At 35.4% G+C, this 12712-nt stretch overlaps 1 protein-coding gene across 8 annotated transcripts in view; it reads left to right on the forward strand.

Annotated features, from left to right (window-relative positions):
- MAP2 (microtubule associated protein 2) overlaps nucleotides 1–12712 on the forward strand; it is a 300866-nt gene that overhangs the window by 185641 nt on the left and 102513 nt on the right. For 7 of the 8 annotated variants that reach the window (XM_047773380.1, XM_047773386.1, XM_047773379.1 and 4 more), the window contains one exon: nucleotides 2129–2203. The exons of the other annotated variant lie outside the window; for it this stretch is intronic. The gene's annotated coding sequence lies outside the window, so the exon portion shown is untranslated. The remainder of the gene's footprint in view (nucleotides 1–2128; nucleotides 2204–12712) is intronic. 8 annotated transcript variants of the gene reach the window in all.

A 12712-nucleotide genomic window follows, 5' to 3' on the forward strand; every position in this document is an offset into this window, starting at 1 on the left:
TGTTGGGATAAAATTAGTTTTTAAGTGTTTAAGGCTAGAATTTCACTTTAATTCATATACAACTTTTGAGTTAGTTTTTGGAAAGACTTTAAAAGACAGAATTTTCTTTTGAATATTGTTTTTAGTGTTGCTCAAATGATGAATGTGTTCTTTAATAACAGGCATAGATAAACATTTTCTATAAAGGGCCAGAGAGTAAATATTTGGAGTCACATATAAATATATAAAGGTCTACACAGTTTCTGTCACAACTCTGTTACCTCCATGCAGTGGAGCATGAATGCAACCACAGACAACAAGGAAATGAATGGATATGGCTGGGTTCCCAAAACACTATATTTGGAAAAATAGCCAGCAGCAGGATGGATCTAGTCCACAGACCAGAATTCCTATTTCTTTTCTTATTTTTACTAGGTAAAAGACACACAATATATAATTATATACTTGCACACATTTATGTGTGTGCACATGAATTTGAAAATCATGAAGATGAAGTGCCAAAAATATTCACATTAAGGAATTTAAGGAAAAGAAGGAATGTAAAGAAGAAATAAAGGATGATATTTCATTCAATAATCATTGATTAATCACCCAAAGACTCTCTTTCTGAACAAGGTCCAGAGCTGATTTATCATTTTTTGTTGTTCTAAAATCAACCTATGAAGGTTAATTTGCTTTTGATCAAAACTACCCTTAAAAATTCTTTAGTCTTTGTTACTGTGCATAGACCTCTGTATGATGGAGTCTTGTTCTTGTACATAGAATTCCATATAATAAGGTTATATATACATATTTCAAATTTAAGAACCACTGAGCTAAACTAAGGGAAAAAATACAGAGGTCTGCGTGGTCAGGTTTTTTTTCCCTAAAATAGGTATCTAGTTATTCGAGGGAAGGGAGAATTCTACTGTGCATATTCTTGCCTGCAGAATTTTCCTTATTTTTTTTTAATGCCAAGCCTTTCTGTCATTAATGCGCATTAATGGACTTGTTCGCTACTATACATTGTATTTGAATGTTCGCAGGTCAAATAACCTAATACATGTAAAGACACTTAATACAGGTCCTGGCCCAGTCAGTGTTTGTCACTTTTGAATCAAACCCCTTGATTTGATATCCATGTACACATTTTTCTTTGAAGGGTCATGGAGACGATCTGAGCCACCTGCTTTTTGTCTTTCCAAATTTGCATTTCCTTCTGGATCTTGAAGAAGAGTTAATAGTTATCAATTTGAGTCTTAGGGCTCCACACTCACAGAGCAGCATCTTCCTTGAGAACGTGATAGGGTCCATTTTACCAGGCGCAAAAGCACGCAGGCCTTGGTGAAGACACAAAAAGATGCATAGGTTTAAGACACCTGTTGTTAAGAGAGAAAGACTTCAGAATAGGCCTCTGCTCTGCCCCTTGCATTTAAGGACATGCACTTATTACTGAGGGTTGAGTACACTTGAATGGCTTATGAGGTACAGAATAAACCTAGTGCCTTCTAGTAATTGTGTTTATTTCTAGGTACCAACTTGAGTAAAAGGGGGTTTTTTTTGTATTGTTCTAGTGGAATTCTTAGCAGAACTACTAATCCAGAATGACTTTTAGGATTCTGAATGTCAAAATAAGTTTAGTACTCTATAGAGAAAATGTAATTAGATGATTAAAAAAAAAATCCTCTCCTTCCTGTGCTATAGAGAATCAATGCAGACTGGGCTAGAGGCCCAGTCCTTTAAAGCTTACTGGATATAATTAACGATTTACCAGGATGAATATATTCTCTTGGGAGAGAATACAATTGCCTGCTATTTATTAGCTGAAAACAATTTAAACAATTTAAAATATTATTTTTTCTTGGATATAATACTTACAAAGCTTCACTGGAGTGGACTCAAAAGTGAAAGTCTGCAACGTTAGCATTTTTGCTTCTCTATTCCAAACACTCTGAAGACACCCTAGCTGTTTGTAAATGCTCAGTGTATGACTCTGAAGAGCCACCATGAAATTCATCTCATGATCTCATAGTTACCCAATCAATATAATAAAGCCACAAGTTGAACTTGGTATTGATCAACATGATGTAACTGATGTACATGGATCAGAAATTAAATTATCAATTTCCTAAATTCTTTTTTTTTACAGAAAGAAGTCAGCACATATTATCCACCTTTTGAGAACACAATATAACGAACTTTACCATTTTACCACTTTGAATAGGTAAGACCCTGCCCTCTCTACAGTAAAAGTTACCCACAATTGTGAAAAAAATAACTCTGTTGACTGTATTTTTCCAAAAATTTTGATTAATAGCAATTCATTTTAATAAGGGAAAAATATGCATGCATGCCACAGCTCATAGATTTATGATTATTAAAATAGCATTTCAGAATTTTTCAATGATTTCATAGTAAAAGAATGAAAATATCTTTCTCTGATATGAGGATTGAATTAATAAGCCTATCTTTCCTGCACTCAACAATATATTCCTATAACAACCCTGTCAGTAGATACAAGGATCCCCATTTTACAGATTAGGGGTATGAGGCAGAGAGAGAGAGAGAGGAGGTGGGAAGTAGAGAAGGTTTTATACTTGGGTCTGGGAGCGAGGAACGGGGAAGAATATCAGCCCCAGCTATTAGTGTGAGAATAGTTGTAGTAGAAATCGCTAGTCATCAGATTCCTCTTTGCTTTGAGCTGGTTCTGTCTGAATTATGGAAGAAAAAAAAATGCAATGCATGTACTGAAAAAGTCTGAGCAGGCAAACACTTATTTTATGTTTGTACTTGTTACTTTATAATTGTTACATGAGTAAATAAAGAAACTTTAGTTCAGTTTACAAGCAGAAAGAATATTTTCTTTGATTTTACATCTTTAACTCAAAATTCCCACGGTGAAAGGAGAGTAGTATTACAGAAAGAATGCAAATGAATGATTTCTTATTCTAGGAGATGAAGAATGCATTTTCATTTAGTTTCTTATTATTGGAAGTACTAAATAGCCAATCTGAAATTGGCCATAGCAATATGCACATTAGTGTTTTTATTAAATCTTTATTTTATTGTTTAAACAAGAAATTTTACAAAATTTTCAAAGTGGAATATAGAAAATATTAAATACCCAAGTATTGGCCACATGAATTTTTAAAAATGCTAATATTCAGCTTTAGAAAAGGTTTGAACCTTTCCTTTCTTCGTAGGATTCTGTCACAGTCCTAAAGATGATATAACCTTCCTGTGTTTAATGACTTCCTAACATTAATGACATGCATATGAAATATGCCATATAATCATTTACATTATAAAATTTGCATAAATGGCATCATACTGTAGATAGTCTTGCAGCTTGCCTTCACTCAACTTTATATTTAGAGATCCATCCATATTTGATACATGAAGATCTGGTTGACTCATTCTGTCATAAAGGTGACTCATTTTAATGTTTCAGTCATTTGGTGCATAGTATTATTATTTCTAAATAGCTTTCAGCATTTTGAAAATTTAATCTTAAAATGGTTTAAGTATGGCTTTCAAAGCATCTTTGGGATTTGTGTATAAGAAATCCAAAGGTTTTAATATGTGATATCATGCCATTTCTGTTTCTCTTTCGTTTTTTCCAATTAGAAATACATGTTTTATTTCTTTTGGCTGTAAGGATCCTACTAACTAATGATACTCATATTTTTTTACTGCTTTTGCCATAACATGATAATTGAAATCTGTTTATTTCCCCATAGATATAAATACTGACTATTCCCAAAAACAATAAGTACTACCTTTGAAATTTAAAAGATACTTAAAAGAAAAGCACTCTTGTTTGGCCTGTGTTAATTGTTCATATTCCCTTCAAAAATCATGAGATAAACTTTTAAAAAGGAAGTTTTTCCTAATTTTCTCTAATACTACATTTCATTCTAATATTTTTTAAGTTAAAAGAAATATCAATATACATAAGTAAGATTTATAGACATAGAATCTTTCAGAAGTGTTTTATTTCTGAAGGGAGTAATTACTACTCTGACAAAGTCAGGAGAAAGAAGGGATAAACTAACCTTTGAGTACGTATAAGACTTTATATAAGCAGATATGAGTACATATAAGACTATATGTAAGCCTTGCAGGTTACAGAAACAGTATAGTTTTGCAGATGGGAAAAGAGGCCCATATATGGGCCAAGATTATATAGTGACTGCAGAACCTAGATTCAAACTCATCTCTCTCAGATTCCAAAATTATACTGTCTACCAGAAAAAGAACTGGGTAACCTAACTTATTTGACACACAAATAGCAGTTTTATTTAGTCCACCATTATTTGCTGGGATCCTTTTATGCGAGCTGAGGGGACTGATGTTAGAAAAACAAGGAAGGCACAATATCTACCCAGAGTGATAAACCAGATTGTTGGAAGTGGCAGAGATCCCTTCAGCGATATCATAAATGTGAATGTTTAAGCAGATGTCTCTATTTTGCTATGCTATCTTCACATTGAATGGGATGATAGGAGTGAAAATGCTTGGTAAATGACAAATTCTTTGTAATGACTTACTAATATTACTAACTATGCTATAAAATTTAGAATTTAATGTTTCAAACTTAATACATGTAACTCTAAATATAAAGGTTGATATATGTCTGACATTTAAGTCTTACTACTTCGTATACTACTGTAGCATCTTTTTGATGCAAAAGCCTCATATAAATATTAACATGTAGTAAACAACCCCTGATGAATGGTTCATTTCTGACCGCCACTACATATTAAAGGCATATTTTTTAACCTCCTTAAGCCTCATTGCAGATAATAACAGTCGCAAGCTCATCTCCGTTCAAAATCTGATTGTCTCTACCTGCATCGTTGGAATCTCCTCTCTCACCCTGACTTCTGCACAAGCCTCTTGTACTAAATCTTGTTCTCCTAAATCAATTGTTCATATAGTCTGATCACTTATAAATCCTTTGATGTGACGCTTTGGTTTAAAATCCACCAGGGGCTGCTCATAATAAAAATCAAGCTTATATGCCTCCTGTGGCCAATGAGGTGCTATATAATTTGACATCTTCTATCTCACTGACATGACCTCAATATCCTCTCTTCCCACTGAAGGCAGAGACTATGTGGTGTTGTTCTGAGCTGTGTCTAGAACCGTGTCTCTATCTTGGTTGGACCCTCACTTGTTGAAGGACTAGAGAGGTATGCCAGGGTTACTGTGGAATACACGCACTATCTTTAATAAACACCAGTAATGGTTGTTGCCCTTTTCAGGATTCTTTCAGTTTGTCTTAATACGGTCCATCGCTTCTGAAATGCTGAGGAACTTTGAAGCATCATTTTGACACATCATTGTATAGCATTATGATAAAGTTTTATTCTACTGATATGTAATCTCGAATCTTAATTTATAGGACCAAAAACAGAGACAAATTAGCTGAGTGGAAATGAGAAAGCCATTTTAAAAGCAAAAAATATTTCTTTTACTATTCCAGGCCGTCTCTTATCTACATAATAATAAGAAGATTTGCCACAATTTGACATTGCTTAGATATTGCTTTATCTTCACGGTAGATTTACATATTTTCATCGTTCATCAGTGGGTAAAGCTTATCCTGTAAGATAATATTCTGTAAAATAGGCTGATTTTTTTTGGTTTTATTTTTACAATATTCCTTAGGAGCAGCATTTGATGAGTGTTTACATTGTTGACAACATTTGGCGAGAGAAAGACAAACAGTAGAGCACAATATCCCAACGGTTAAGGGAAAGAGAAAGAAAACCTGGTATTTTCACCATCCTTTTTGAAATAAGTATCTTGACTTGTGCTCATTACTATCTCATCAGCATTCAACTCCAGTCCATGGCACTCTGTGTGAATAATTCTCAAAGCAGATTAAACATTCTAAAAATAAGTTCTATTGGTAAATTAGGATATTGGTTGTTCCCTTTATGAAAGCCTTTTCTGGTCTGTACTATCAGCTGGCAGTCATACCCAGACCCCAAATTGTTCTGATTGTTACCGAACAAGAACCTATCCCAGGGGTGAGGTTTTGAAGAGGCATGTCCTTCAGTTAACTGGAGACAGAAAGAGGGAAAACTGCCCACATACTCTGGCAGGAGTTAAAATAACAATAACAGTCCTCCTACTTAACAGGCTGAGTCATAAGCACATTCTACTGAGTTCTCTGCAATTCCAAGCAGATTGTTTGGGCTGCAATTCTGTAGGCAGAGGTGGGCACCACCTGCTGCAAAAGGCCCTAGTTCTTGTTCGGGAGAGAACTGTTATTAAGTCTTTCCTTTTAACAATTTGGCCAGATGGAGATAGGAAAAGACAAAAAATTTGGTGCTGATGAGCACTTTTTCTAATGCTTAGAATAAAAGAATAGTTATTGTACATTTAGTTCTTTTATTGCCCGTGACTAAAAGTCCCTTACTAAGGGAGGCTTAGTAAGGGAGGTCTTAAAAGCCAAATCTTTTTGGCTGTTTGCCTTCACAAAATTCTGTAGATCGGCTGCAGTAGCCTTGTCTCAGTCATTTTGGAGAAGGGGTCAAAGACAATAGAAATCTGCTTTGCACTTAAGCAGAAGAGAGAGAATTATTCTATGGTGATTGAGATACTTCAAAATCCAAGTGCCAGACACTCTTCTTCCCTCAGTGCAGACTTCTAGAACATTTGCCTGAACCTTTCAATGGCCTTTGATAAGCTTTCCCTTTTCCCGACTCTTGTACAGGCGGACTCTCTGCCACATGACGTTTTCATATGCATGAGATCATTTCTTTTCCCTACTTAAACTTTCCTATAATATAAAGGTCCAAACTCATGAAAGACCTTGCAAAATAGGACTCCAAGTAGCCACTTCTGGACAATTTCCAATCCTCTCTTCTTACTCAATTACCTTTCCTTCCTTCTAACCACAGCAGACTACTTGTCGCTTCTTCAGCCATTAGCTGTCTTTGTACATCATGTTTTTCTCATATTACTTATTGCCTTTGTTATTTCTGCAACTCCTTCCTAAATATCCATTTTCCCCTTGTCTGACTTATAAAGGCCTATGTCTTTTCAATTCATACGTCATTCTTTCTATGAAGCGTTCTTCTCCATACCCCAAAATGGTATTAATTGTGCCTTTTGAGGGAGGAGACATTTCCAGAGCCCTTTATGTTTACCTAAGCTACAGAAAAATCTTCCTGCTGTGAAATTATTTTCATCTTTCTCCCCAGCTCTTTGAAGTCCTCAAAACTATAAGTTTTCTCTTCCTCATATTTGTACCTCCAAAACCATGTTACTGATTTAAAACAAATATGTAATAAATAAATATTTATTATTTATTTATTAAATAAAATTAATAGTAACAATAAATAACAACTAAATAATGATTGAAAGAGTGAGCAGGTGGTATATAAATGAGGAATTAAGGAGGTGAGAAGGAAATGAGCAGTAGTCTAAGGTAGCAGATTTACAAAATAGATTTTTTGGTGGTGGTTGATTTTATTGGTTGTTTGTTTTTAAGAAATTTTTTTTCTATTATAGTTGATTGACAGTTTTCTGTCAACTTCTACTGTACAGCAAAATGACCCACTCATACATATATGTGTATGTGTGTATGTATATGTGTATATATATATTTTTTTTCACATTATCCTCCCTCATGTTCTATCACGAGTGACCATAAAGTACAACTTTATGAAGACCATTTTAACTCTTCAGATATTTATACCTTCATAAATTACAGATGGAGGCACTTTGCCAATGTTCTTTAAGATTTTCAGTGTTTTCCCTTCTGTACATGCCTAACACTGCTATTTAATCTTTTCGTTTTTGCTTTGTTTGGGGTTTTTTTTTAGGTTTTTTTTTTTCTATTATGTTGATTTATATTGTTCTCTCAATTTCTTCTATACAGCAAAGAGACCCAGTCATTCATACACACACACCACACACACACATTCTTTTTCTCATATTATCCTCCATCATGTTCCATCACAAGTGACTAGACATAGTTCACTGCGCCAAACAGCAGGATCTCATTGCTTATTCACTCCAATTGCAATAGTTTGCATCTACAAACCCCACACTCCCAGTCCATGCCACTCCCTCCCTCTCCCACTCGGCAACCCTAAGTCTTTTCTCCGAGTCAATGAGTTTGTTTCTTTTCTGTAGAAATGGTCATTTGTGCTGTATATTAGATTCCAGATATAAGTGATGTCATGTGGTATCTGTCTCTCTCTTTCTGACTTACTTCACTTAGTATGAGAGTCTCTAGTTCCATTCATGTTGATGCAAATGGCATTATTTTTTCTTTTTAATGGCTGAGTAGTATTCCATCGTGTATATATACCACATCTTCTTAATCCATTCATCTGTTGATGGACATTTAGGTTGTTTCCATGTCTTGGCTATTGTGAATAGTGCTGCAGTGAATATATGGGTGCATGTATGTTTTTCAATGAAAGTTTTATCCAGATATATGCCCAAGAGTGGTTTTGCTGGGTGATATGGTAGTTCTACAGTTTTCTGAGGTACTGTTTTCCATAATGGTTGAACCAATTTACATTCCCACCAACAGTGTAAGAGGGTTACCTTTTCTCCACATTCTCTCCAGCATTTGTTATTTGTTGACTTGTTAATGATGGCCATTCTGATTGGTGTGAGGTGGTACCTCTTTGTAGTTTTGATTTGCATTTCTCTAATAATTAGTGAGGTCGAGCATTTTTTCACGTGCCTGTTGGCCATCTGTGTGTCTTCTTTGGAGAAATGTCTATTCAGGTCCTCTGCCTATTTTTCAATTGGGTTGGGTTTTTTTGCTTGTTTGTTTTTGTTTTTTGTTGTTGTTTTTTTTTTTGCTGTTGAGTTGTACAAATTGTTTGTATATTTTAGAGATTAAGCCCTTGTCAGTTGCATCATTTGATACTATTTTCTCCCATTCCATAGGCTGTCTTTTTTTTTTTTTTAATAGTCTCCTTTGCTGTGCAAAAGCTTATCAGTTTGATTAGGTCCCATTGATTTATTTTTGCTTTTATTTCTGTTGCTCTGGGAGACTGACCTAAGAAAACATTTGTAAGGTTGATATCAGAGAATGTTTTGCCTATATTTTCTTCTAGAAGTTTTATGGTGTTTTGTCTTACATTTAAGTCTTTAAGGCATTTTGAGTTTATTTGTGTGCATGGTGTGAGGGTGTGTTCCAGTTTCATTGATTTGCGTGCAGTTGTCCAGGTTTCCTAGCAATACTTGCTTAAAGGACTGTCTTTTTCCCATTTTTTTGTTCTTGCCTCCTTTGTCAAAGATTAATTGACCATAGGTGTCTGGGTTTATTTCTGGGTTCTCTGTTCTGTTCCACTGGTTTGTATTTCTGTTTTGGTACTAATACCACACTGTCTTGATTACTGTACGTTTATAATACTGTCTGAAGTCTGGGAGAGTTATGTCTCCTGCTTGTTTTTTTCCCCCCTCAGGATGGCTTTGGCAATTCTGGGTCTTTTATGGTTCTGTATAAATTTTTGGATTGTTTGTTCTAGTTCTGTGAAAAATGTCATGGGTAATTTGATAGGGATGGCATTGAATCTATAGTTTGCTTTGGGTAGTATGGCCATTTTTACATTATTAATTCTTCCATTCCAGGAGCATGGAATATCTTTCCATTTCTTTGCATCCTCTTTGATTTCCTTGATTAGTGTTTTATCATTCTAAGCATATAAATCTTTCACCTCTTTAGTCAGGTTTCTTCCTAGGTATTTAATTTTTGGGGGGTGCAATTGACAGTGGTGGTTTTTTAGCTGTCATTTCTCTATGTGTGATGGTTCATTTGTTGTGGATAAGAAAAAAAGGAGTATGTTTATAGTCATAGGAAGGAGGAAGCTGACATTGTGATTCCACAAAGGAAAATTTAAGGAAACAAAGCGTTGGAGGAGGCAGGAAAAAAACGTATTAAAGAACAAGTAGAGATATTAATATTAACAAAAGCAAGGGCCACGTATTTTTCTAAGATAAGGTTTAGACAATGAGGGAAGGACTGTAGAGACAGGAAGTAGACCAGGTGTAAACGTTGTATTTTCTACCATCCCAGAAAAGGCAGTGCTTTCATTTTGTCCTTGGCAAACATCAAACTGTCATAAGAGTCTCTGAAAATGATTCTGATTCCACCTTGACCACAAAGCAGGCCTTAGAATAGGACCAACCTGAAGTCTGGGCCATCTTTGCTCCATCCATACTAGGAAAAGAGAGGGGCATGAAGAAGATAATGTAGGAAAAGGAAAAGAAAATGCTCTTTTCTCCAGCAGACTCTCCCCCCCACCTCCCACTCCAGCAACCATGGACTGTTCCATGTTGGGATTTGCTGTGCAGGCGATACATGGGGCATAGCTACTGAAATTTGTTTCACTTAACCTTACTACTTCTGTTAGTCTCATCCGTTTTTCCTCCTAATTTCATTATACATTTCTTCAAACTTTTCTCTGAGTATATTGTTAGGATTGGCTAATTGCTAAAACAAGGCGATTCAGAAATGTATTATGACTTTATTTCCTGCTCATTTAACAGTCCTGGGTGAGTGTTTGGGTTGGAAGGCTGTCTTTCCTTTTCATAGTCAACAAGGCATCCAGACTTCTTTTATTTGTAGCTTTACTTTGTTATTGTCTCCATCTAGTTGGTAGAAGGTCAAGACCAAGGAGGAGCACATGGAAGTATCTATGAGCAAACCCCAGAAATAGACTCAGCACATCTGCTCACATTCTGTTGGTTAAAGCTGCTTCATATGACCACACCTAGCTGCAAGGGAGGTTAGGAAATGTAAACCTACTGTTTGCTGGGGGAAAGTAAGAAAGAATTTTTTTAAACTAAAAAAAAATTTTTTAGGAAGAAAGAAATTTTGATAAACTATTAGCAGTCTCAATTATACCAAAGGAAGGTCTGTCTACAGAATTAATATATTCAAACATTTGGATTAAATAGTTCAAGCCCTGGCAAGTCGATGCCATTCATACCATAGAGATAAAACAATGGATCATAATTTCAATATCATCTTAAAGTGGTAAATGCATTAGACACATCATTTTATCAAAGTTCATTCTGTGCTATGGGTATGGCCCCCAAAAAAGTTAATTCTTACAGTAGTACACAAATAATTTATTTTTTAAAACCCTTCTTATAGAAAAAATTTGTCGTGTCCAAAAGGGTAATGGTGCAAAAAGCATAGCGTTTGACACTGCTCTTGGGTTTCTTCAATCACTGCTTGCTAAAACAATCAAATGATTATTAATAGATGTAGAAAGGGTCATTGTAGAGCAAAATAAATATTTGTACTCTGATGAGTTTCTAAAATTCGTTATAAAAGATGTGAAGTGGTATGGTCAAATAAAAACTCATTTTGAACTGAAGAAAGATGTACCCTTTTAAAGAAAAATAAACAAAGGTAAAATATTGAGGAAGAAACCTATGGTTGGTACTTTTGCAAATATTTTTAAAGAATTCTGATGTTTGGATGAGCTCAAAAATAATTATATAAAGGCTCCATAATTTTTATTTGTTCTATCAGTGCTATTTATTAGAACAGTAGTAAATATTGCTATTTATATGGAGGAAGACCTTGCATCTGATTACTTTATAGGAATGGAAGATTGTGTCACAGTATTGTATAAAAGCTATTCTATCAGCTAAACATTCTGCAAAATCAACTTACCTGCTAATAATTCTGTCACAAAGCTTCCTATGATTGCGGGACATCTGGGCTTTTGTGAAATATTGCATTGCACTAAGTGTATCATTGTTTTGCCCTGAGGGTTAAAACTCCTTTCCCTTTGAGAATGGGTAGCAATTTAATCAAGTTCTCATGGCAGTAAAGAGCATTTTATTGTTTTTATTTATTTATTTTTGCCTCTTTTTAGGGCCCCACCTACAGCATATAGAAATTCCCAGGCTAGGGGTCAAATCAGAGCTACAGCTGCCAGCCTACACCACAGCCACAGCAATGCCATATCCGAGCTGCATCTGTGACCTGTACCACAGCTCACGGCAACACTGGATCCTTTCACCCACTGAGTGAGGCCAGGGATCGAACCTGCATCCTCATGGACACTAGTCCGGTCTCAACTCCCTGAGCCACAACGGGAACTCCAAGAGCATTTTAAAAATGAAGAAACCCTAATAAAATTAGCTCTTCCTACAAGTAAATAGAGAAAAACAGTTTGATATGTCAGCCTGTGTGAGAAGCATGGGAAGGGATAAACAAGAATCCAACATGGCCAGACTGGGAGGCTGATTCCTTCTGAATGTCTCTGTCAGATCTTTCTTCCTGAGAAGCATGCTGATTTACTTCAACCTGCTAATTTCCTGTGATTATTATTTTTTTTACTCTCTTTTCTCATCCACCCCTTGCATTTTTTTTTAATGAATGCCAGGGATTCCAGTTGTACCATGTGTTCAGTAATTACTACAGAAGGCAGTCGGATTCAGAGACAGCTGTAGTCTTTGTAGGAGAAATTTAGAATTCTCTAAAGCAAATACTTCAGTGAGGGGGTGCCAAAGCTTGAGTCATTTAAAACCATTGTGAACAGAACTCTAGGAAAGATCCGGTAGTAATCCATCTTGAATAAAGAGCAAAGGGCCAAAACAATCAAAAAGACCTTTTTCCAAGACAGACTGCTGTGGTACTAGAAAGTTCTTTCCACTGGGAAGCAGTGTGTAAGCCTTTTTGCTTTTGGCTTATGTGTTCTGTTTTGGCATGTGTTTACAACTGGAGTGGGTC

Source organism: Phacochoerus africanus, chromosome 3 (genome assembly GCF_016906955.1).
Source record: "Phacochoerus africanus isolate WHEZ1 chromosome 3, ROS_Pafr_v1, whole genome shotgun sequence".
Taxonomy (NCBI): domain Eukaryota; kingdom Metazoa; phylum Chordata; class Mammalia; order Artiodactyla; family Suidae; genus Phacochoerus; species Phacochoerus africanus.